The sequence below is a fragment of the Triturus cristatus genome, chromosome 11 (genome assembly GCF_964204655.1).
Source record: "Triturus cristatus chromosome 11, aTriCri1.1, whole genome shotgun sequence".
Taxonomy (NCBI): Eukaryota; Metazoa; Chordata; class Amphibia; order Caudata; family Salamandridae; genus Triturus; species Triturus cristatus.
Window position 1 is genome coordinate 360,599,489 of NC_140594.1, and position 25,434 is coordinate 360,624,922.

The following is a 25,434-nucleotide window of genomic DNA, read 5'->3' on the forward strand; positions in this document are numbered from 1 at the left end:
AAAGAGAAAACAAGAAAAATAAATAGAAAGAAATAAGAGAAAGAGATAGAAGAAATATAATTAGAAGAATTTGAAGAAATTGTGTACAACAAAAGAAAACAGTATGGAGAACGCTAGTACTTAAACTAATAAATGCAAGTGGATCCGAATAAAACCATTTCCGTAGATAAATTTAGTGAAATTAGTGAGTAGTGGTGATGTAAAATCACCAAAGGGGGGATTAAAGGAGCAGATAAAACAAAATTTTGTTATACCTTCTCTAATTTGCATATAATTAATTACGTAATCATTCTAAAATTAATTTACAATATCTTGTTTGCTGTGGAAATTTACTAATCAACCTTTGCACCTTGATAAACACGATATACACGTGGGACTAAATTGCAAATTGCATGGCAGAGTAATTAACTGTTTAACAATGGTTCGTAAACTAACTTTAGAGTGTGATAAAATAGTAAAGTTGCATGGTCTATATTGCTTTGTGAGTGTATTGTAGCTCAAATTATAAAATGTTAAGTATTATCGCTTTAAATGTTGCTACAGCTAGGAAAATACTAATATATATTGGGATTAGTATGGGTTTAAACATTAGAATCTTCATTTTTATATTTTAATTACTGTTATGTCTATTTATGCTTAAGTTGGCATTCGGGCCTACTAGGCCGCAGTACCCAAGATGGCGTTCTCAGATGCCACCATGTGAGCGTGATGATTTCTGCGCATGCTCAGAGGGCTCTGGAGATCGCCAAGTGACATGAACTCCCGACATCGTGTTCCCTGTCAAGGACAGAGTTTAAGGATTTGACCGCAAGCCAATAGATGACTATGTGGGAACAGCAGAAAGGACAATAAAGAACTCATGGAATAAGATACATTTGCTGCTCCCGCCTGAGAATTTGAGTAACTTTTCCAATTTATGCCTTCCTATGCCAAGTTACCATGAAAAAACAGTTTACACTGGGAAAAAATTAAATGAACTGGTGATAACCCTGAACTGTCCAATCAGAACACTTTCTCTTCCCCTAAAAGTCGCCATGTTCATATGAAGTAAGGGGAAAAAGGATATAAAAAGGCCCCTCATCTGTCATTGGGGGGGGAGATGTTTTTTGGTTTTGTTTCGCTCGTGCGTGGCGTTGGGTTGCATTGAACTGGGTGGTTCGCTGGGTTCCATTGAGCTTGTTGGCGTGTGGGAGAAGAGATTTGAAGTGCATCATATATTTTGCCTGATGGTTTGATCCCTCGGTGTGGGTCAGACAGCCTGTCCAGGGAGTTTCACTGGAGGATGCGGATAATTGTCTGTTTGATCTGAAGACATCGTCGTTTGCTAATTGGTAATTGATTAACTGCCACTTAAATTCATGTCTAATTTCACTCGTAAAAAACCAATGAAATTCCCCCGTTATAGTTAGTTCAGATAACTATAACTCGCACGCCCGCAATCCACTGCTCATGACATCACATATGTCATCACTCATGACATGGTCAGTGGCATCACTCATGACATCACTGATGACATCATCCTTGTGATAGAGTGGCGGTCGCGCGAGTTATAGTTATCTGAACTAACTATAACGGGGGAATTTCATTGGTTTTTTACGAGTGAAATGTCCACCTAACTATAACATGTGTGAAACCTATGGTTTTTTAAGTGAATTTGCAAGGTTTTTTAAATGCTAATTCCTAACTATAACGTGTGTGAAACCTATGGTTTTTTTTAAGTTAATTTGTACGTTTTTTTAAATGCTAAGTTATGTATGCATTATTATTTTTTTTTCACCATGCGCGCACCTCACGATATTTTTTTTTTTTTAAATTAAAATGTTTTTTTACCCTTCGGGGTCCTTTACGGACCCCATGACAAAGGCTAGGGGGTCAGGAACTCTCTACCCTGCCCCCTTTTCACGTTCGCCACCTCTCTTTTTCACTCTCGCACCCAAAACAAACAAAATGGCGGCCGACACTTCCTGATTTCGACCGATTCGAACGTTGACTGACATGTAACAACCAATCAGAATTACGCTCGCGCATGTTAGGGTGCGCGCACGGTGCGCGCTTATAGATATTTATATGCTTTTAAATGCTATTTTCTCAGGAAATACTAAACAGATTGACCCCATATATGCAAAAGGCACTTCCTTGACCCGAGGACTACCTCTTTGCCAAATTTCAAGTAATTCTGTTCAGCCGTTCGGGCTGTACCTTCGACTAAAGGTCCTATGGGAAAATGCATGGGGAAAACGCGTTTTGGGACCCCCCTTTTTTCTCCGCCCCCGCTTGACGAATCACCCCGAGACTTTCAGGGTAGGAGCTGAGCGGAGCGCCCCATTAGTTTTGAAAATTTCGCGAGGATTCGTCAACCGGCGCCAAAGTTATTCAAAATAGAATTTTCAGATTTCCTACGGAAACACGATCCTAACTATCTACTGGCGACCGCCAGTAGATAATATATATATATATAATTCAGTAAGAGTTTAATCCTGATAGGTAATAAGGTACCCACATGTCCAGCGCTTTCCCTCCTGTGTACAGATTCGAGTGAGATTGATCGAATGACAAGTGTGTTGATGTAATGGGCCCCACCAATGAATGAATGTATGTATGAATGAAATTGTGAATAAGAATCTGTGACATAAGGAGAATATGTAAATCTTGTCCTCCGCGCTGCATCAGAGCACATGGTTGATATTGATCAGTAATTCTTGCATTTCATCCCATGTGGCACGATTATATCTGGAGATTAGCCCAACAAAATTTGCAATACGGATGTGGTTAGCTGCTTGTGCTGCATGCAATGCGCTTACAAGCGGCATCATAATTCATACTTTCTTCATCTGTAGGAGGCGCATCCCTTGTGCCTTGCAAATTTGCTCTTTACCTGGCTGTGTGTGCCACTAATGAATCTGGTGTGATTTGGGCCTTAATATAGTCAGAGTCCAATGGGCACGCTTTATATTTTTTTCCCCAATTCTATGGGTGATTACCCTGGATTTAACTGGCTGCTTCAATAGATCATGTGTGGGAGACAGAATATCTTTAAGCAAAGTGAGCAATTGTGCTGTTTTTTGTTTTTAGATCTATTAAGCGTCTCCACTAGAAAATCATCTTCTTGTGGGATAGTGTGCAGGGTTACTTTGTAATATGCAGCAGCCCTACTGATTAGATCAGGGTATAATGTTGTATCATCTGGTAGAGAGGGTTTGGATGGGTAGATGTTAGGATCTGTATCATCCAGTGGATCGGTATCAAACATCCCATGGGTGAGGGGCAATATTGGGATCTCCCTGTGGATCTACGAAATAAGGGATATTGAATTCCTCAGGTTGATCACCACCTGTAGGTGACTGATCTGGTGAATAATGTGGTTGCTCAGAAGGCAAGTGTTCCAAAGAGGGTGTATGCACTGACTGGCCTTGCTGGTGATGAAGGTAGAATAGGTGAAGATGGAAAAGGAGGACGAGAAGGAGAGAAACAAATAGGGTTTGTGCATTGGTCCTTCTTTTTTTGTTGATGGACAGGTTCAGACCCAGCCATGTACTTCTGAAATGTGTTCTTCCATTAGAGAAGCGTTTGGGAAACTGGTGGTGGTTTAGTGCCTAATTTCCCATTGTCTGGATGTACAAAAATAAGTCTTTTACTTGTATAGTTTTTCTGGCTCTGTGTCACCTTTTGTGTTTGTTGGTGTGAAGGACGTTGAAGAGCTTTTTAGCCTGTTAAGTCTTTGGGGTATTTGCTTTTGATGCAGACAACTTATTTTTTTTTTTATTTTTTTTTTTGAAAATTTTATTGAACAATAAATCAATTACAAGAATGGGCCTACAACCACCGGGGCCGGCCGCTAGATTCGGGAAGGATCATACAGAGGTTAAGGCAGTAGTCGACTCCCGGGGTCCAGCCCCGTACATGACTCCGGAAAGTCCTAGGGAAGCAGGATACATAGGTTTAACATAAATAACAAATAAAAACAAAAGGCGAGGCGTAAAGGCAAAAAAAAAAAAAGTGGGTAAGGCTACATCCGGGGGACTCTACTTCTGATCTTCAAATAGCTACTAAAAGGCAGGAGTAATAATAGGTCGGGGGGGGGGGCACGGGAGAGGAACGTCTATATTCGATTATCCCAAAAGTCGCAGGGAACCATCAAGGGTCAGGGGGACAAGGCAATGTCGGTGTCCACCAGGGGGGGGAACACAGATACCCCCACGATACGCATTCCATTGCCCCCAGATTCTACCCCACGCCCCCGGCTTGCCACGAGCAACATACACAGTCTTCTCCCTGAACATGCACCAGTCCATGTTCTCCTTCCATACGGACACGGTGGGAGGCCGCTGGGAACCCCAAAGCTGCGCTATATCTCTCTTGGCAATCATGTTCCCCAGGGCCGCCCACCGAGTCTGAGCCGCGTTATAATCATTGGGCTCCCACACATTCAGGACACAGCGACGCACCTCCGGCAGCAGCACAACCCCGGTGACTTGTCCCATGACCACATGAATCCGACGCCAGTATTCCGCCACCTCGCGACACTCCCAAAGGATATGGAGAAAGGTGGCTCTGAGTCCACATCCCCGCTTACAGAGCCCGTCTTCAGAAAATCCCATCGAGACCAAACGGGGACCCGTCACATACACCCGGTGTAGAATCTTAAGTTGGACCAGGCGGAGACGGGCTGGAATGGCCACTTCCTTGGGGGACGACAGTGCGGACTGCCAGTCCTCGTCGTCCAGTTCCACCCCATCCCCCGTCCACGCCTCCCGGAGGCGCACCAAGAGGTCAGCCCGATTATTGATAAGTTTTTTATAAATTAATGAAATAGTACTGTCGGGGACATGACCATCGAGTATGCGGTCCTCGAGGGGCGAAGAAGCCGGGATATTGGTCCCCTCCTCAAAAACAGAGAGCAGGGCATGCCGAATCTGGGCATAGCGGAAGAACTCCCTTTCCGTAAGTTCGTATTCGCTCTGGAGCGCCGCGAATGTTTTAACAGCACCCCTAATCCATAGGTCTCCCACTCTACTAATACCAATCGTGTCCCAACGTTCAAACCCCTTCGTTGTCCAGAGGCTTCCCAGGCGATCGGAGGCAAACAGAGGAGTAGCACATGTTAATCGCTCACTCCAGCCCAAGGCTACATTGGCCGCCTTCCAGATCCGTACCGCAATCTTAGTAGGGCCCGTAAGGGTCCGTCCCGCCAAGCTGGAGTAAAGTGCCCTGTTATAGTTCCCGCCGGGAAGCAGGAATTTATCCATTTCATAAGCCGGATTCAAGCCAGGCGCATACGTGGCATGGTTTATGGCCGACAGCTGTGAAGCCCAATAATACCTGCGAATGTCGGGAAGCGCGATGCCCCCGTCGTACCAGGGGAGAGTAAGCTTCGCCAGTGCGATACGCGCCCGTCCGTCCCACACCAGTCTCCTCTGCAGGCTCTCCACCTCCCGAAAGTAGGACACCGGAATAACATCGAAGGAATTCTGGAGTGCATAGAGAAATCTGGGAAGGGACATCATTTTGAACAGCGCTGCCCGACCCAGCGGGGACAAGGGCAGCCTACACCACCGAGCCGTGTCCTCCCTCAAACGCCGAAGTGGAAGCAGGAAATTCTGCTCATAGCGAGCCACCGGGTCCATCGAGACGTATATTCCCAGGTATTTAAAGCCGGACAGAGATAATTGGATCGGAAGCCGAGGCGGCAAGAGAGGAGGGTCACCAGAGATAGGATAGACACAGGATTTAGACCAGTTGATCGTTAGACCCGAATTTCTCCCAAAGGAAGTCAGAACATCAAAGAGAACATTAAGCGACTGCCGCGGCGAGGTGAGATACAGGAGAATATCGTCCGCATACAACGAGATCCGATCCTCGAAGCCCGGGGCCCACCGGATCCCTCTGATCGAGGGCTCCCAGCGGAGCCAAGCAGCGAGCGGCTCCAAGGCAAGAGCAAAGAGCAGAGGGGACAACGGGCACCCCTGCCTCGTACCCCTACCGAGATCGAAGGGCCGAGAGACCCGCCCATTAACTACCACCTGAGCCATGGGTCCCATGTAAAGAAGCTTCACCCAGCCAAGAAATCCCTCCCCAAAGCCGAATTTGGTCAAGACAGCCCAGAGAAATGGCCACTCGATGGTGTCAAAGGCCATCGTGGCGTCTAAAGAAACCAGCACGGCAGGTTCGGAGAGGTACTCCGCCCTGGCGAGGGCGCCGTGAAGACGCCGCAAGTTAAGAGCGGTGTTACGGTGAGGGATGAAGCCGCATTGATCAGGATGAATCAAATCACAGATGACGCTCAACAAACGGTTGGCAAGGACTTTCGCCAGGATTTTAGGCTCTGCATTTAGCAGCGAAATAGGCCTGTAGGAGGCACAGCGATCTCGTGGCTTACCTTCCTTAGGGATCACGACTATCGTTGCCAGACGTTGGTCGTCAGGAAGGGAACCCGCATCAAGGGACTCCTGAAACATACGACGGAGGAAGGGCGCAAGTTTATCCGGGCGCAACTTGTATAATTCAATAGGCAGACCGTTGGGACCCATCGCCTTGCCCGAACGAAGGGACCGAATCGCAGTTGCTATTTCATCTACAGACAAGGGGGCGTCCAGCTGCTCACGGTCTTCGACAGACAAGCCGGGCAAAGCAATATCCCTCAGCAGAAGGCGAGAGTCTTCTTCATCCCTATCAGTCACCGGGGAGTACACGGCCCGGAGGTGGTCAGCGAAACATTCCACAATCTCACCAGGCTCAGTCACACACACTCCATCCGCGACACACAGCTCCGGGACCACTCGGTTCACTCTCTCCTTCCTATCCAGCCATGCAATCAACTTTCCCGCCTTGTCCCCGGCATCATACAATCGACCCTGCTGTTCCCTATACAACGTTTTGGCGGCGGCGGTGACAAGAGACCTGTATTCAAACTGTTTCAGGCTGAGGGCATAGAGCCCGCCCGGTGTGACGCCCGCCTCCAAGGCCGACTCCAGCCCCGAAATGTCAGTCTCCAGCTTCACCACTGCCTCACTCTTGAGTTTCTTAGCCACCACTATCTGGGAGAGGGCGTGTCCGCGGATTACGGTTTTAAAGGCTTCCCACAGGGACATTGCGGACGACACCGACCCCTCGTTTTCAAGGAAGTAGTGGTCCATAGCCTTAACCAGGCTGTCGCGAGTCATAGGGTCTCTCAGGTACCACGGGTTAATGGGAGCAATCCGCCCTGCAGACCGCGTCTCGGCGTCAAAGAGCAGCCACAGCGGGGAATGATCGGAAATACCCCGCGCCAGGTGCCTAACCTCCCGAATCCGACTAGTCTGTGCCGCGGGCATAAGGAAATAGTCTAACCTACAAAGACTCCCATGTGCCCCAGAGTGAAAAGTGTACTGACATTGGGTCGGATGCATTAATCTCCAGCTATCTACCAGGCCGAAGGTATCCAGCAGGCCACCAAGCCATGCCTGGGCAGCGGGGAGGGCCCTGGGCGGGTGACGATCCAGGTCACCCGAAACCACCGAATTAAAATCCCCGCCCATAAGCAAAAGGCCATCCGGAAGTTCAAGCAGCATTCGACCCAAGTCCGCGAAGGTGGAGTTCTGGAGGCCCGGGGGGACGTAGACTGAGACCAGGGAAAGGGGCTGCCCCTCCCATCTCCCAGACAGACACACATAGCGCCCTCTGTCATCCGAGACTACCCTAGTGATATCCAACGGAAGTGAGGATCGCAGGAGAATGCCCGCCCCCCTGGAACCAGTTGTGAAACCAGAATGGGCCACGAGGCGGTATCCTCCCCTGTTCATTGCATGACAAACATTGCCCACCAGATGCGTCTCCTGGATAAACACCACATCAGGAGTAAGACGACGCAAATACTGCAGTACTATACCCCGTGTGATACGATCCCCCAACCCATTGACGTTCCATGACAGCAGTCTCAACCCGTCCCCCCCATCCCCTCCAATAGACCAAAGGCCCCCCCGTCAGTAGCACAGTTCCCGTATCTGGACAAAAATCAATACCTCGCCCTGTAAACAAAAAACACACAGCAAAACAGCCCCTCCCTCCCCCCAACCCCCCCCAAAAATCCCAACTCCCCCCACCCTGCACCCCTGCGGGCCTGAAAACCCCCCCAACTTGCAGTGTGCCTGTCGCCCTACTAACCCCATTCTACGAAAAGACCCCGGAGGAGGAAAGGGATCCGTCCCCGCCCGCCCCCCACACTGGTCCTAGTGAGACAAAATGAACAAAAGAAGTAAAACCCAGATGAACAGTGCAAAATGGCAAAATCAAGGACCACAAGTTACTCCAAAGGGGACCCGTCACCTTCGGCGCCCGCAGAGGGCCCGGGACGGTCACCTCTGTCCGGCAACGAGTCCAGCCAGTCACTCACGGCCACAGGAGAGTCAAAGAAGGCAGTCCGATCCTCATGTTCCACCCGGAGTTTTGCAGGGTAGAGCATAGAGTACTTTAGGCCCAGTTCACGGAGACGGCGCTTCACCCCCTGGAATCCCATCCGCTGTTTCTGAACAAGTTGGGTAAAGTCCGGATAAAAGTTAATGGATGAGTTCTCATGACGCACCGGGCCGTGGACCCGTGAGGCCTGTAGAATCGCATCTCGGTCTCTATAGTGGAACAGTTTGGCCACGATAGGCCTCGGGGGGGCCCCCGGCCGTGGCCGACCGCCCGGAACTCGATGTGCCCGCTCCACGGCAAAGAACTTACTTAGGCCAGCAGGGGCCAACTGTTGGAGGATAAGTTCCTCAACCAGGAGGTCAACCGGTCGGCTGTCGGAGGACTCCGGTACGCCTATGACACGGATGTTGTTGCGTCGGGCCCGTCCCTCGAAGTCCTCCAGCCGCCGGGCCATCTGGTCGTTGACCGCCTTAATGTCACCAAGCGCGGCCTGCAGGTCCGACACATCCGTACCAAGGGTGGAGGTCCGCACATCGAGAGCCTGTACCCTCTCATTTGTTTTGGAGAGATCTGCCCGAATTAAGGTGACATCGATCGCCACCGTGTCGATTTTATGGGCCAGGGCCTCATATTGCGTGGCGATGGTTTCCCTGATGCCCTCAATGGCGCCCATGATGTCCTGCAGGGAGAGCTCCGGAGAGACGGTCGTGCCACCACCGACGGCATCCGGGGGGGGGCGGTCGCTCCAGGGGACCCTCTGCCCTGAGTGTAACGGTCCATGTTGTTGGCCTGGACCGGTCCCCCGCGGAGAGAGGCCTTAGTCTTACGCCCCTCGGGGCCCCCCTTGCCCCCCATGTGGTCACGGACACCGAAGGGGATCGCCGATCAAGAGTCGTAGGGGGACCGGCACCACAGACCAGCGCCTCACCATAGACCACAATATAGCGGTGCGGGGGGACCCAAGGCGACGGGCACTCTAGTGGCAGGTGGAGACAGGGCCTCGCGCAGAGGCCAGGGGAACACCCCGCCACATCAATTGCAGTCGCAGGCCAGCCCCCTGAAGTACGAAAGTGAAACCGAAAGTGGTAGAGCGGCCACTGGCACCGCACTGCAGCCGCTGTTGTTCAATTACGACACGGCTCCACGGTTCACCTTCGCCCCGGGCACCTCCGTCGGGTGGGTCCCAAAAGTTCGAACGACGACAACTCAGGATTCCCAGGTCCGATTCGAGTTCTGAAAAGAGATACGTGCTCATCCGGTCTTCATCTGCCAGATTCCACAAACCACATCAGGATATTCTCAGGATAAATTCCGAGGAGCAGCAAGGGTCCGGGGAGCCCTGTGCTCACGCGACCATCTTGGATGCAACTGCCACCCCAAGGAGCCCCTGCCAGGCTCCTCATTGCCGCAAACTGAATTACCATGAAACAGACATCATCGTACGCTAGGTTTGCACTCAAGATTCTCCCATGTTCCAATCTCACACAACATTGCTTTTCCCAGACTATAAGATGGTACAACACCAACGTAAGTCCTTCATGCAAGTTAAGAGAAAACTGCGCAACCTTAACAACCGTTACATGTTGTTATACCCCGCCAAGCTTAAAGTTATTTATCAAACCCAGACCCTCTTTTTCGATTCTCATGAAGCCGTATTCCTGTGGATGGATGAAGGACTCACTATATGATCGCACAAGCCACCACCATTCGACTCAAACTGTACCTCAGAAACTTCCCGCCCACCTTCCCAGAAGCAATTCAAGACTAGCAGACAACAGTAATTGCAAGTGCTCATCCTGGCGATGAAACAAGATGCATTCAAGAAATTTCAGGAAAGCCACGATCATATGGGCGTCGATATCATGGAGGCTGCGCCCAGCACTGCACAGCTGGACTTCATAGTGGGCTAGAAATTACACCACGCTTATGGCAAGCGGAGTATTGAAGCAGGACCCTGCCCTGATCTTCCACCAGATGGAGACACAAGTAGATTACACTGAGGCACTATTTCTGACGTGCCACATAGGGAAGGACACACAGAGATGCAAGACACATCTGCTCCCCTGATGCCTAGTGCCCTCTTGTGCGCAATAGACATATTACAACCGAGCTGAGGCGCTGGCACAGATTCTAACCAGTTGGGATGGGATCCATTTGGAGCAGGATTACCACCGGTGTCCTGTTAGCACCAGATGTTGGTCCCCGCCCCCGCGATACATGCTTAGTGTTCTTGTGTAGGGTAGGGAAGATGTGGATGTTCTTCTTTTGGTTTATTGTCCCAGATGGCTCACCATATAGGCAGGGCTCCAACATGCCAGATGCATACAGTGTCCTGGAATGTTAACAGCCTATTAGGCAAGATCAAGAGAACAGCAATCCTTATGGCCCCTAAAAGGCTGCAGGTAAACATCCTGTTTCTTCAGGAAACCTACCTGCTGGGTAATAAGACTCCTTTCCTGGTGCACTATGGGTTCACCCAGGTCTTCCACTCGGGGTTTACGAGTGGCTCCCGGGGTGTAGCCATTCTGATTTCAGGCCACCTCCACTTTGCAGTTACGAAGGATCGTACAGACAAATTGAACAGATATATATAGATCACTGGCCTCTGCTAGATGGATAATTTCGGAGACTGGTTAATGTTTAAGTACCACTACCACTTTTTGGAAGTAATTACTAGGCTTGTTGGGGAGGAGAGGCACCAATGAGGGGGGGGGAGGGGGGGCGAGAGGGGGGAGGGGGGGCGAGGGGGGGGGGGGTTGGACCACACAGGAGCGGAGTTGGTACCATTCACTCTGATGGCACCCTTTATGGAGGCTCTGGGCTTTGTTGATGTCTGGCGACTGTTCCACCTGGGGGAGAGGGAATTCAAATTCTTGCCTACCGCCTCCAGGATCACTCCCAGGTGGAACTTTACCTATTCTTTGGACACCGCCGGCCTCAACTGCGGAGGAGGTTGGTCTCCTGGTCTTTTCAAGACAAGCCATCTACCATACACATAAGCAAAGCAATAGATGCAAACTTCCCACACAACAGGGAATCTGTAAACTATGGGAGACATTAAAGCTACCCTCCTGGAAAACACCATTAAAAATATATAACTGGTGTCTTGGATTTTGGTTCTGGAAAAGGACAGCAGTAAAGTCCAGACCCAAGTCTGTGTTGGAAGTTAATTCATGCACAAACACTGTTGCAGTACACACTACTAGACAAGGCAAAAAAAATATAGCTTGCCTCACAGTCGTGCCTCTACCAACAGGGAGACAAGGCAAGCAAATTACTCCAGCGCCTCTGCTTCAAGATAAAAAAAAAAAAAAAATCAGAGCTCACTGGAGAGGTAAGTATCGCCCACCATTTCGCACGCTACTATGTTAAGCTATATGCCAGAAAGGACACACAACCTAAAGAAGAGGTCGAGAAGTTTGTGCCTGACCTACCTCTTCGGACACTATCCGAGACAGAAAGACAGTCCCTAGAAAGAGAGCTCACAGCAGGGGTACTCTCGGCAGGTCGGAGCCGGCTTAATATGGGGAAGACACCGCCCCAATTAGTTTCCAGGAGAAATCTTCGAGATGCTCACACATAAATTCAACGACCCCCTGGCAGTTGTTCTCATGGAAGTAGCAAAGAAGCTACGATTTTCTCCGGACATCTGCAGGACAGAGATAGTGTTGATTTACAAAAACGAGACACCCTCTGTCTGTCTGTTCCTCATGTCACCTGGTCTCCCTCTTAAAAATCGAGGTCAAAATCACTGCTAGGGCAATAGCAGACTGGCTGCTCACGCGATTCCCTCACTGGTCCACCCAGTGCAGACGGGCTCGATGACCTGGAAAACCACCAGACATAGCATTATGCAGCTATAGAATGCGCTAGCTATTGCTGACAGATTTGGGAGGCTGGCAGCTGTGCTACTAGCAGACATTGAAAAGGTTTCTGAGACTGTGTTCTGGGCTTATTTATTCACTTTCCGCCATTGCCTCAACTTCCGGCCTCCATTCCTTCCTATATACACAGCTTTTATACACAGACTTGACTGCCCATGTCTAAGTTCTGAAACATCCAAACCTTTTGCCATCCAACCAGGAATGGCTGCCCACTGTCACCACTCTTCTTTGCCATTCCCATAGAACCACTGACAGAGAGGCTCTCCGTTAATGTACAAATAAGGGGGTATAAATGGGGTCCTGGTGTCTCAAGCAGGGTGGCCCTATACATAGATGCTTTGATTTTCCTGACAGACCCAAGGAAATCAGGTCCAAGGACGTTACAGATCCTCAAACTCTTTGCAGAGAAATCAGGCTTATTCATCAATCCAGCTAAGTCCCCTGTGTTACCGATCCCCTCCCACCCTCAAAACCTAGGGTGGGCAGCTGAGCTACAAGTTGCTCCAAAAGGCTTCAAATACATACAAGTATACATCACCCAGAATGTCACAGAGGTGTGGGCAAACATCCAACCACTATTAAATGCATTAACAGTGAACATTAGAATGAGATAAGCATTCTCCCTTTCCCTATTGGGTGGGTCGCCGATCTTTAAAATGGTGTTGCTTCCTATTTCAACTGCAGAATAACCCACATGAAGTGTCGCAAACCTTGTTCCGTAAAATACACTCCATGCTTCGCAGTTTTCTGGCCAGCCAGGGTTTCCCCAGCATAGCCCTGATTATATGCTTTCAATCTACCTGCAATGGTGATATTGCAGCAGCCAACATCGAATCTTACAAGGACTCCCATCTACTTATCATTTACGACTGGTGGTACAGCACACAGGGAGCCAGCATATGCGTTTTAGAAATGGGCGCTTCAGAGGTCTTCTATACAACACCTACTCTATGGAGGACAGGCACAACTGCCACTTCCTTTGGTGGCAAAAACAGTGAAACAGACATGGAAAACCACTCTAAAAAAAAATGGGGTTGAGGGTTTAAGGAGAAGGCACCGCTGTGGGTTGGGTCTGCTCTGCCACAGGTGGTAGTGCAGAAAGGATTCCAAATATGGGACACAATAGGTATCTCCACCATAGTGGACCTACTGAGGGGCACGATACTCAAATCACACCAGATCTTACAGAGGGAATACTACCTACAGCAGATTCCGTTGTTTTGCTATTTACAATTATAACACACCATCAAACTTTATACATCTGGATTAGAGGATATCCCACAGCACAACCCCCATGAAGAAAGGCTGCTTCTGGGAGAGCTGGGCAACCATAAAGTGATACAAATATATTGTTCACTAGTGTACCAGTCATCTGCTACTTTTCCTACACTTCGAACCACTTGGGACAGCGACTTAGGAACCCTCACTGATGATGACTGGGATGAAGCCAAAGCTTCCCCAAGAAACTTGGCAACTGCGACACGCTTCTGCCTCATCCAGCTCCACTAATTTCATACACCATACCTCCAGAGACACAAACTGTAAAAACGGGGTTGTTTATTGCAAAATGGGCACCTATTTCACAACACTTGGAAGTGTGATAAGCTAGTGCTGTACCGGATGCCTATACTCTCTTGCTTTGGACAGGTACTGCGGAAGCCATACCAAGAGACCCAAAGTGTGTCCTTTTACATGTCACCAGACTTTGACGTAGACCGGTGCAGACTGTCATTGCTGTGTCTGGGCCTGACTGTGGCTGAAAGAGACATAACCCGCCGGTGGAGAGACATTAACCCTCTTTCTGTGGATGAATGTACTGGACTGACGCAAGAGCAGGGAAAAGTATGTATACGAGGCAATAGGCTGCCCTCATAAGTACATGAAAGTCTGGAAGAGATGGGCAGACTATCGGGAAACTACCATTGCTCCTCATGAACCACAAGATGTAACATTAGAAATGGAAATTGTTGGATGGTGGATTATTATTAGTGGCAGATATGCATTTGACACTGGAAATAATACCACTAACACACTATAGGGCTCGGAATAGGTCTTAGAAAATTATTCCCAAGCTAAAACCTTGGTAGCTTGGCTGCAAGCAGGCAGGCTTAACTTCGAAGACAGGTACCTAAGGCATTTAAAAAACACCACTACAGTAAATAAGACCACACACAAAAATCCAACACTAGTGTATAAAAATATTTGTATCTTTAAAATTACACCAAAACAAACAAAATCCACTGTGAGAACCAGACATATGAATTTTTAAACATAAAACACTTTCTAGTGCTTAGAAAACATTAGTGCCACTTTTGGACATTTTGTTGCCTCTGGCCGGGACAAAGTCAAAGTTTGAGGCGAACCGCAATGAAGCCCTGGTCGGATACACTAAGAGGGAGGCCCTGGTCAAGATTTTACCTTCATACTTAAAACCTTTTCTGGATGATTTCTCACCAGACGTCGTGCAGCCTCGTCTATTCAGTGAGGAACTCCTTCCTGAAGTTCCTCTTGTGGGCTTAAAGTGTCCAAAACACAATCCAATGGTCTGGAATCTCCAAGGTGGTCCTTGACAGTTTGGGAATTCAGTTCCCACAATCCACTTGGACAAAACCTTACAAATCCACTGGTAGTACTCAGGCTGAGGATTCTTTATGGTGATGGTCCGGGTGAGCTCTGTAAACTTAATTTACGGGTTGGGCTGTCTGAGGACCGCAAGACTCGCGGGGGTCAGTGGTGCCAGTCTAGCCACCGCTGCGCAGGCCGTCTGACCGCCCCCTTACGAGTTGGGCGGTCGGACCACCGCCGCCAGGGAACTTCGGTTCCCTGGAAGTGGCGTGAGGGTCAGAAGGTCGCAATATGCTTGCCGGGACCGCCATTGTCCCCCCAAGCTTATTACAAGTTTCCTCTCCATCGGCGGTCATGGAGGTTCCTCCTCCATGTACACCGTGGAGGAGAGAAAACAATGGGTGTCCTCCAGGGCCCCCTGTGCTTCCTCTGCTTGTGGATACACACAAAGGGGCATAACATGCCCCCCTGTGAGCATGCACAACAATTCCTGCATGGCATTGACTTTCGAGTCCATGCCGGGCAGGATCCTTGTGAGGTGTTCTCACTGCCCTTTTAATGAGGCACCATCACGCCGCCTGCCAGACCACTTAAAAGTCGTAATTTGGCGTGCGGGTGGCGCCAAGTTTCGGCGGTGCAGGGGCGCGGCCGGACTCGTACAACCTGCCCCCACACCAGCAAACTCATAATCAGGCCGTAAATGATGTACATAACTCCTATTAATTAAACTATCACATAGAAACTGGAATAAATGCATGTAACAATTTTCTTACTAGCAAAAGACTAATCCAAAACACTGAAGGGGGGGGGGGCATAAAAACATAGCTTGGGTTCCAGAGCAGCTTGCTGCTCGCCATAAAGTGCTTCAATGTCTCATCATGGGTATTAAGCACTATGCACATGCAGTTACAATAAAATAAATAATCCTCCTGACCTAAAATAATTGTAATATCAACACCCAGAGGTCAGGCAGTCAATTGTAGGTCATACAGGCTGCATAATAATACCCTTACACTGCTTGGCACTCTTACAATCACATAAGAAAAAAACTTATTGGGTCATGTCGATCACCGAGTACTGGTACCAGTCCAAAGCAATTTAACCACTGATCACCAACTGAACAGGCACAGACTCATTGAAAGATCAGACGCCACATGCTGTTGGCCAATGCAGGACTTTAATTTGGTCCACCACTGAAAGTCGCAACAACCTGCATCCTTTGACCACTTCTTGACAATCAGATATGAGATGATATTAAAGTCCATTCCAGCAGATCTCTACACAATTTGTCCGTCCAACCTATGCCTGCTCAGGATCAATTCAAAAAACTTTAAACAAAATATCTCAGAATGGACCTACAGATAAGAGGATTGTGACCATAATAAAATACCATATAGGGACCTTGAGACCTGCTCAAAGCTGTCAGTTTACTGAAACCATAAACTGCTCACCCATCTCTTACACTTCTTCCAACACACTCCTAAGACCTGCCTCCCAAAACACGATAACCGCACCTCGGTAGAGATCGCACACGACATGGAAGCACTTCCCACATAGGATCAAAACAAAGACAAAACACCTTCGACCATTCCTCCTCCATGGTGTAGCGTGCTAGTCATGTAGACAGGCACCACACAATGTGCTACAGAAAGGTTACGATACAACGACGTGTTTATCATGTTAAAATAGCTGCTTGAGGGCCTTGATTCTTAAGCCTATGATAACAAATAATAAAAGCGAACCTACAAGTACCAGATTACAATACCCTCGCTAAAAAGCCGAAAGGAGCAGACTACAATATCACACAGGATATGCATCGCTTAACAATTATGAGTCGGTATGTTCTTTAACTGTCAAATGCCACTAAAACAACCACTTCCTCGCTGCGTGATTAGATGGCAAATTAATTTCAGTCAGAAAATGCGTGTCCTTGTTTTATGGACTAGGTGTGCACATGAAAATTTAGTAATTGTCCTATACCTTCAATATAACCTGGACACAAGTATCTTAGCTTTCATCAGAAACTCAGCATATGCTCTATACATTTATCAATCCGCTGTGTTTTATGGCAAGGTTTTCAGGAATTACAATACGTTTGTCCTGTATCCGAACATTTTATGCGCACTCTGGAAGCAACGGCACTGAGATGTGCAGGAGTACTTTGCAGCAACTAAGAGGGCGTTTTGTTTGTTGGCGTTACACATTCGCTTCAGAGTAGTTTATCTAGAACGCATCTGAAAAACACGTCCTGCAAATAGTAAGGAATGATTGCTCTTTGACCCTTTGGCGGAGTTTTTATCTATTGTATATCAAAACACGAGCATATATTTTAATAATGGTTTTGAAGTTATTTAATAATTTCACATTTGTTTTGGGTGGCCACTTCTCGAGATGCATATGGTCAAAGGTCATGTAACTATGACCAAAAGTTGCCTCCACTAGACAGCAAAACGCTTTGATCCAACTTTGCTTGCAACGTTACGAGCAAAAGCAATATGTCTCGGATACAAAGACAGGGCCGGTTCAAGGTGTCACATGTGGGGCATCACGACTGGCAAGAGTCAGGTGGAAGCAGCAACTTTTCACAGGTACGTTTCATTCAAGAATGGACGGCGCACTAGCTTATGCCAGGTAACTTTATTCACACGCATATTCTGCGCACCCCACAACATGCAACGTCCACCAAAACATTGTCCGTACGTTCGTGACCCAGTCCCGCTAATAACATGTCGGTTTATGTCAGCGAACACCTTTCACTAAGCCCATCACAGTGGACGACAGCGGACGACCCTGTACGCCGCGGTCATCATTATATTTGTAGTTTGAGTCCGCAGCCAATGAACGTCTGTAAGACATAGGTGGCAGAACGTGGTAGCAGGAAGCTTCTCTTTAATTCTATGCCAGTGTAAGGATTTACACCGCACACGCACTCCCCAGGAACGCTCCAATCGTACGCTATAGGTTCGAGCCTGAGGTGCATATCCACCGCCAGCGCGCGCCTCACCTCGACCGCAGCTGCACGTGGAAGGGCTCGAGCCCCCAGTACCCGCCAACCAACCGTCAAGGAAGGCTCGAGCCAGCCTACCTTCCCAGCTGCCAAGCGTCCAGCACAGTGAATCTCTCTACAACATAAACAAAGCTGGAGGCTGGACTGTTTACTTCATTCAAAAGGGGCGGGACTATTGGAAGCACAGCCTCCCTCCCACCATTCTCGAAAGTTCACCGTAGCAAAGCCAAAGAGTTGTGTAATACGACTAGAAAGCTAACTTTCAACTTTAAAGAAAGAGAGTGACAGCAAAGTGCGCCATACTAGGTGAGTAAAGGCTATGCAGTATAACGCATTACTCCATATAGTGAAATGAATAACGAGAATTGAAAATGCAATAGGTCTCGCCTTTGATTAAGTTAAAGCCATTTGCTTTGCTAATGGTATTGTATAGCAAAGCAAATGGCTTTAACTTAATGAAAGGCGAGACCTATTGTATTTGTAATGCGTGTTTGTATCTCCTGCCCAGGGCTTTAAGTGAACCGGGTCCTGCCGGTGCTCAGCGCCGGTAATTCTAACAAGCATTGGCATAGCCAATAGGTCTCGCCTTTGGGACCTTATAAGTGTTTAGCCATGCAACAGTTGCATAACTAAATACTTATAAGGTCCCAAAAGCGAGACCTATTGGCTATGCAAAGTGGCCGTCCGGCCGCGAAAGTTAAAAGTGATCGCGATCAAACATCAAAGCGGGCGTGCGGCCGCGAAAGTGAGAGTAATTGTGGTAAAGCGTGGTGCGCGCGCCCGCGCACATGCACTGTAGCTCTAGGCTGGCCTGGTAGCACTTTTTGGAGCCCTCTCAATAAGTCTCGCCAGACCAGCGCATGCGCTGGGTCAGGCGAGACCTAAAAAGCAGGTGCTAAGAGAGCTCCATATCGGGCTCTCCATTTTTTGCCCTCACCCTTGGGTGGAAAAACAATCTTAGCTTCGTAGCAGTCCCACCCTCCACTGCTTTGATGTAACTCAAAGAGACTGTTCTTTCAGTCTCATCATTTCAGAACTGAAGCTTTTTCAATATTCTATACAACGAAGCCATACTTGTTGCTTATTTATCTTATGCAACTAACACCCATTGACAAAGCAATAGTCCTGGCTTGTAGAAGGTGTAATGTTACTTGCATTATATATCTGGATGCAATGACAGGAGCATCAAAACACCAGTCGGGTGGCAAGCAATGAAAAACACACATATTTAGCGTAGGTGTTTTTAAGCTACGCCCTTAATTACATCGGCCACACCCCTTGGAGAGACCTCACAGCTTTTTCATCCCACTTAAAGCCGTGCTCCTACCACAAAGTACGTGCTAAAAAAAAACTCTGCCCGAGAACGGACGGAATGTCACATTTAAATTCACATAGAGTCACGTGAATCAACTTGTGAAAATGCGGGGAATTAATCTCCAATGCGGTCACGTCCTCATGACTTGCTACGCGTAGACGCAACAGACGTAGAATCGTGGTTTAAGGAAGCACTAGGGAGCGTTTATCATTCCTTTCACTGACACATATGCCACAAATGCATTTGCTGGCGCTCACGGGTGTAGCAGGTGCAGTGGACAGTGGTTGTAGGTAAAAGAGGTGCGACTAGTGGCACCCAAAGGTCCTCCAGTTATTGGGCTGGTGTTAGAAGGCGACCTCAGAGGAGCCCGGAGGGGGCCCTGGCTATCCTGAGACCAACCCTCGAGGTATCGTAGCCGGGCACTGGCGGGAGACTCCCCAGGGGAGGAATCTCGTATCTAGGATCGTGCACTCGGCACCACACTACAAAGAGACACCACACCGGGAGTTCTTAAGAGCAAATCTTTATCAGATCGGAGTTGTAGGATCTTTATGATCAGCAAGGCAAATATATACAAGTGGAGCGCGGGCTCACAAAGTCTTGGAGGTGGGTAGGAGGTAGCGGGACAGTCTTTGGGGATATGGATCAGATGCAGGAGCGTACCCGGCGCACAGCTCACAATCCTCGAGCTGGGGGATACGCTTGTCGTCGTGGGGTCCGGCGGGACCAAGAGAGTCTGTGGGAGCCGCGAGTCACTCAGCAGGGCTCAGGTACAAGTTCGGAGGTCTTGCGATCTTCAGGGAGCCGCGAGTCACTCAGCAGGGCTCAAGCACAAGTTCGGAGGTCTTACGATCTTCAGGGAGCCGCGAGTCACTCAGCAGGGCTCAAGCACAAGTTCGGAGGTCTTACGATCTTCAGGGAGCCGCGAGTCACTCAGCAGGGCTCAGGTGTTCCAAGGCGAATCTGCCAGACAGTCCCAGAGCACCCCTTGTTATAGGGCGACTCCTCTTTGATGTCCGGAGTCTGTGCAGGCAGGGGTCTTGTCACCTGGGGGTCGCTTGTTGGGGTTTCCTGCCATTGTCCTTTGATCCTTTCAGGGCCGAGTCGGGAGGAGTCCCAGACACCCAGCAGGCGTGCAGCCAGCCCTCGGGGAGGCCGGCGGGTCGATCGAAACCCACCTTCCCAGGGAAGCGCAGAGGTTTGATGGAAACTGCTCCTCCCTTTCTCATCCCAAGGGGAGCGCGATGTCCTCCAGCCGGAGTGGCCCCTCTAGGCCAGGGTCGCGCTGGGGCCGGGCGGCCATCTTGGTGCATGAAGTGGGCACGCGGGCCCGGTGTGGCCGAAAGGAGGAAGGCCACGGACGGGGAAGTCCGGGTCGGGTGTGTGTGTTCTGGTGGGAAGGATCGGCTAGGCCGTGGGCTCGGGGGCTGGTGTGAGGTGCAGGGGTCAGGTCTGGCTATGTTACGAGGGCCGGGTCTAACAGCTGGGGTTTAATTGCGGTGGTATTAATTGTAGTGGGTGATGCATGCAAGCACTCTAGGTGCTATTGGAGCATGCAAGGCACTGCAGGTGGAGTCAAGTGGTGCTTTCCAGTGCCTCGGTATGTGGTGTTGCTCGCAGGAGGGACACTGGTGTCTTAGGGGCTCATGGTTGTTCTTAAAGGTGCCTTGGTTGCAGTTATGGGTGTTTACATGCACTGCAGGGGCAGTTTTTGCTCACAGATACCCCAGGTGCATCTTTTAGTGCTCATGGGCACTGCAGGTGCAGTAGGTGGTGTTCGCATGCGCCTTGTTCGCAGCTGCGGTTGATTCTGTTGAGGAGAAAAGAAGAGAGGATCCCCTAAAGTAGGCATGAAAGTGTGGAGCAACAAACGAGAGAGAGAGAGAGAGAGATGAAGAAGAAAGCTGGGCGAACACAAAGTGAAAAAAAATAATAGAGAGGAAGCCAGGGAGGAAGCCACTATACAGCAGAGAGGGCTAGGGAGAAGGGAGAGGAAAGAGTTAAACACAGACCAAATGAAAGATAATTGAAAGAAAGAGAAACGCAGAAAAGAGATGACAAAGAGAAATATTTGGTGCGGCAAGGAGAAATAGAAGCGCTCTGATACCTGACACCTTCGGGTGAAGTTCGCGCTATAAAAACAAGACAGCGTGACGAAGCTTCTGATAAGAAGCTTGGTTGCCATGACAATAGAAAGCTGTCGGCCCAAGATGGCATCGGACTGTCCACTGTCCGTACGTACACGCGCATGCTGTTAGGTTTGGATAAATGGCGAGAGCAGCCATCTTTGTCCATCCCTACGCGTGCATGTAAGGCTTTCAAAGAATCGATTACAAAAGGCTGTGGCATGGCGAGGTCAGCGCATGCGCTGCTATCGCCAGGCAAGACCTAAAAAGGTCTGAAGGAGAGATAAAGATTGGTTCTGTATTTTTAAGCATCTTAAAATTAGAACGATATTGTATTTTAAAATTAATTATTTTCTGCATATAGACAACATTTCCTTTCCACAATTTATACCTCTAGAGGTTCATCTTTGCTTCAGATTTATTTATTTATTATTACATTTTTATATAGCGCGGAGTTTACCCGAAGGTGTCAGAGCATTGTACAATAGAACCATTTACGTTACATGAGATTAATGTTACAAAATAGAACGTTACAAAAATAAACAGGAGACTAGAAGAGGTAGGGTAAAACCATAGATGGCAAGATCACAATATCAAACACAGCAAGCAAGGGTGAGGAATGTACAAGAAAATATTACAAATTTACAATGATGATCTGAACTTCCTAGAGGGGTCTGAGAATGAAGGTATTAGTTCTGAAAGTGTCTTTGGAAGAGAAGAGATTTGAAGTTAGCTTTGAAGTTTCGGATAGAGGTGGTGTCACGGAGCAATGGAGGAAGCGAGTTCCAGATTCTCACCGCATTACATGAGAACGATTGAGCCATCGATCTTTCCCTTTTGAAGGAGGAGGGCTCAAGCAGAAACTTTTCCGCATTCCGAGAAGGTCTCAAACCTCCAGACATTTTCAGTTTATTCGCCAGGTAACGAGGGCAGGAAGTGTGCAAGGCTTTGTAGGTGATGCAGGCCGTTTTGTAAATAGATCTTGCCTCGATGGGAAGCCATCGAAGAGAAGACAGGATAGTAGTGATGTGGACACTTCGTTTGGACCCTGATATAAAGCGAGCTGCTGAATGGAGGACAGATTTGAGGGGGGAGAGGTGAGATTTGGGTAGGCCAGTCAGAAGAGAATTGCAGTAATCCAGTCTAGGGAGAACTAGCGATTCGACCAAGGTTTTAGGTCTTTCTCCGGGAAGAACCAACAAATCCCCCACAGAAGGCGCAGCTGGTAACGTGCGTTCTTAGTGATGGAGTTGATGTGGGAGATTAGTTTGAGTCTTTTGTCAAGTATGACACCTAAGGATTTAGCACTGTCGACAATGATGGGTTTATTGTTGAGTAAATTTCGCTGATCCATCCAGGATTGAACAGGAGGAGGGGAGAGAGAGGTAGATAGGAGGAGGAATTCAGTTTTGGAGGGATTGAGAATGAGTTGGTGAACTAACATCAGTTGTGAATAGAGTTGAGAGTAGAGTTGAGTAGTGAGAGATCGTGTGCGGAAGACCCCTTGAGGTAGATTTGAGTGTCATCCGCATAGAGATGGTAGTGGATCCCAGATTTATTTAGGAGGTTCCCTAATGGTTCCAGATAGAGGTTAAACAAAGTGGGTGCAAGGATAGAACCTTGAGGGACGCCTTGACCTACCGCCAATAGAGACGAAAGACTGTTCGCTATCTTGATCATTTGGGATCTGTCCGAGAGGAATGAGGCAAACCATGTAAGCACTGTGCCTTCCACGCCCATTCTCTGTTGTAGAGTGTTAAGGAGGGTGTTGTGATTAACAGTGTCAAAGGCTGCAGAGAGGTCAAGAAGAATCAGAAGGCACGATTCACCAGAATCGAGTATATGCAGCGCATCATCAATCACTTGCAGCAGGGCTGTTTCAGTGCTGCAATTTTGAATAAAGCCAGACAGTCCCTTGACTGAGGAAGAGATTAACTAGCCTGGTCCAGTAAGAGAGAGTATTGGTGTAGAAATCAATGGCGATGACACTAGGGATGGGGTCAGAAGAATGGTTGGAGGGTTTGGTTTCGCGGATGCATTTGAGGAGGTCATCTTCCGAGATGGCGGCAATGTTCTGCCAAGTGACTAAGGATTTTCGCTCCTCAATGGGGGTGGGTGACCTGATCCACCAGTGATTTGACCTTTTCATCAAAGAATATAGCGAGTTCTGCTGCTTTCTTTGAAGAATCCTCAGCCTTGATGTTTTGGGGAGAGCAGTTTGGGTTTTTGATGAGGTCAAAACGTTTTTTGGTTCTGTTTTTGGCTGAGTCGAGGAGGGATCTGAAATGTGATGCTTTTTCATGGAAGATGTGCTTGTGGTATTTGGATCTTGCCGAACGTAAATGAGAGAGATTGGAGGTGGATGGAGATTTTGTCCAATATTTCTCTGAGATTCTAAGGTTCTTCCTTTCATCATAGAGAGCTTTATTGAACCAAGGTGCTGAGGGGGTGGGTCTTTTCCTTTTGCTTTGGAGTGGAGCGACATTATCGATTTCAACTGCTAGGACTGAGAGGCAATGAGAGGTGAGATCGTTGACATTCCTGTTAGGGTCAAGTCTAAGAAGTGAACGCATAGCAGAATTACACAGAGTGTCAATATCAATGTTGGTAGTGTTGCGTAACCAGGTAGAAGCCCTTTTAGGTTGGCTGAGAGATATAACATGCAATAGGTGAAAACGGAAGGGAATGAGGAAGTGGTCTGACCAGTCTACATGGATAGGGGGAGTAATAGTAAGCAGGTCTGCTTTAGAAATAACAAGGTCCAGAATTGATCCCTTAGAGTGTGTAATTTCTGAGCAGTGTTGGAAAAGATCATTGGCTGAGAGAAAGGTGGCAAGCTTGTTGGCAGCCGAGTCTACAGAAGAGCCCCAGTGGAGATTGAAGTCACCCAGTAAGATCTGTCTGTCACTTCGAGAATATTGGTCACTGATGAAGTCGGTGAGTTCCTCCAAAAAGGAAGAGCAGTTACCGGGCGGGTGGTAGATGGCATGGAACCTGAAGGGTGAGCCGTGATGTACTTGAAGTTCTAGGGATAGGCATTCGAATGTACGGATGAAGATGGTAGGAAAGGCTTTAATTTGAAGGGAGTTTCTGAAGATGATAGCGACAACTCCCCCAATTTTGTCTGTTCTGTCGTTTCTGAGGATAGAGTAGTCAGTAGATATTAGAAGATCAAACAAAGTATGAGAGGAGTCATTAAACCAGGCCTCAGTGAGGAAGAGCATGTCAAGATTGTAGTGGGTGGTAGTGTCAGAAATTTCCAGTTTGTGTTTGATTGCAGATCTGCAGCAAACAATGCAGCTCTGATGCAACTGTTTTAGTGATGGGGTGTTTGGGCTGTTAGGGAGGTAGGGATAATATTCTTGTATGAGGGTGCCAGGGAAGAAGAAGAAGGCTGGTTAGTTCTGACAGAAGAGATGGTCTGAATAGTGAATTGAGTAGTATTATTAGGAGAGGAAATTGGAGGGGGATTGTCGTTGGTAGTCTTGTAGCTAGCCAGTAAGTTGGCGATGTCTGCGAAGGACAGACTGTGGTTGGCTTTATTGGAGCGCGGAAGCAAGGAACTCCTCGGGAGATTGTTAGGGATGGGGGACATCTTAGCACTTAAAAGTGAGATGGACGCTTCAACCTGGGAAATGGAAGAGATGAGAGAATCAAGTTTATTTCCCAGGGAGAGGAGGGCTGAGCACGGAGTGTTGGGTGGCCTGATGGTTAAAGGAGGGAGTGAAGTAGGCGAGGGAGGACAGGGAGCGGTGGGGGAATGGGGGGGTATTGGGTTGCAAGGGTAGAAGGTGGGGAAAGATGATGGTAGAAAGGCGTGGTTGGTGTTACAGTGATATTTTTACTGGTGTTGAGCAGAGGGGAAGAGTAGAGATTATAAGTAGGCGGAGACAGTTGAGGAGTAGAGGGGGAGGGCGGGAGGTGGAGGGGAGAAGGAGAGGGGTCAAAGGAAGGCCGGAGATACGGGAAGATGAGAGGAGAAGTGGCTGTACAGGGCGGGGAAGGAGGGGGGTCAAAGGAAGGCCAGAGGTATGGGGAGATGAGAGAAGAAGGGGCTGTACAGGGAGGGGAGGGAGGGGGGGTCAAAGGAAGGCCAGAGATATGGGGAGAAGACAGGAGAAGGTGCTGGACAGGTACCGTAGGCTA

At 48.5% G+C, this 25,434-nt stretch overlaps 1 protein-coding gene across 4 annotated transcripts in view; it reads right to left on the reverse strand.

Annotated features, from left to right (window-relative positions):
* The window catches only part of CCDC117 (coiled-coil domain containing 117), a 158,380-nt gene extending 140,347 nt beyond the window's left edge, over nucleotides 1-18,033 (reverse strand). Inside the window, exon 1 of one of the 4 annotated variants that reach the window (XM_085633540.1) lies at nucleotides 17,926-18,033. The gene's annotated coding sequence lies outside the window, so the exon portion shown is untranslated. Of the gene's footprint in view, nucleotides 1-17,844 lie in introns of all 4 variants that reach the window. The other 3 variants (XM_085633538.1, XM_085633539.1, XM_085633537.1) reach the window with 3 other exon arrangements.
* Between the last annotated feature and the right edge of the window lie 7,401 nt (nucleotides 18,034-25,434).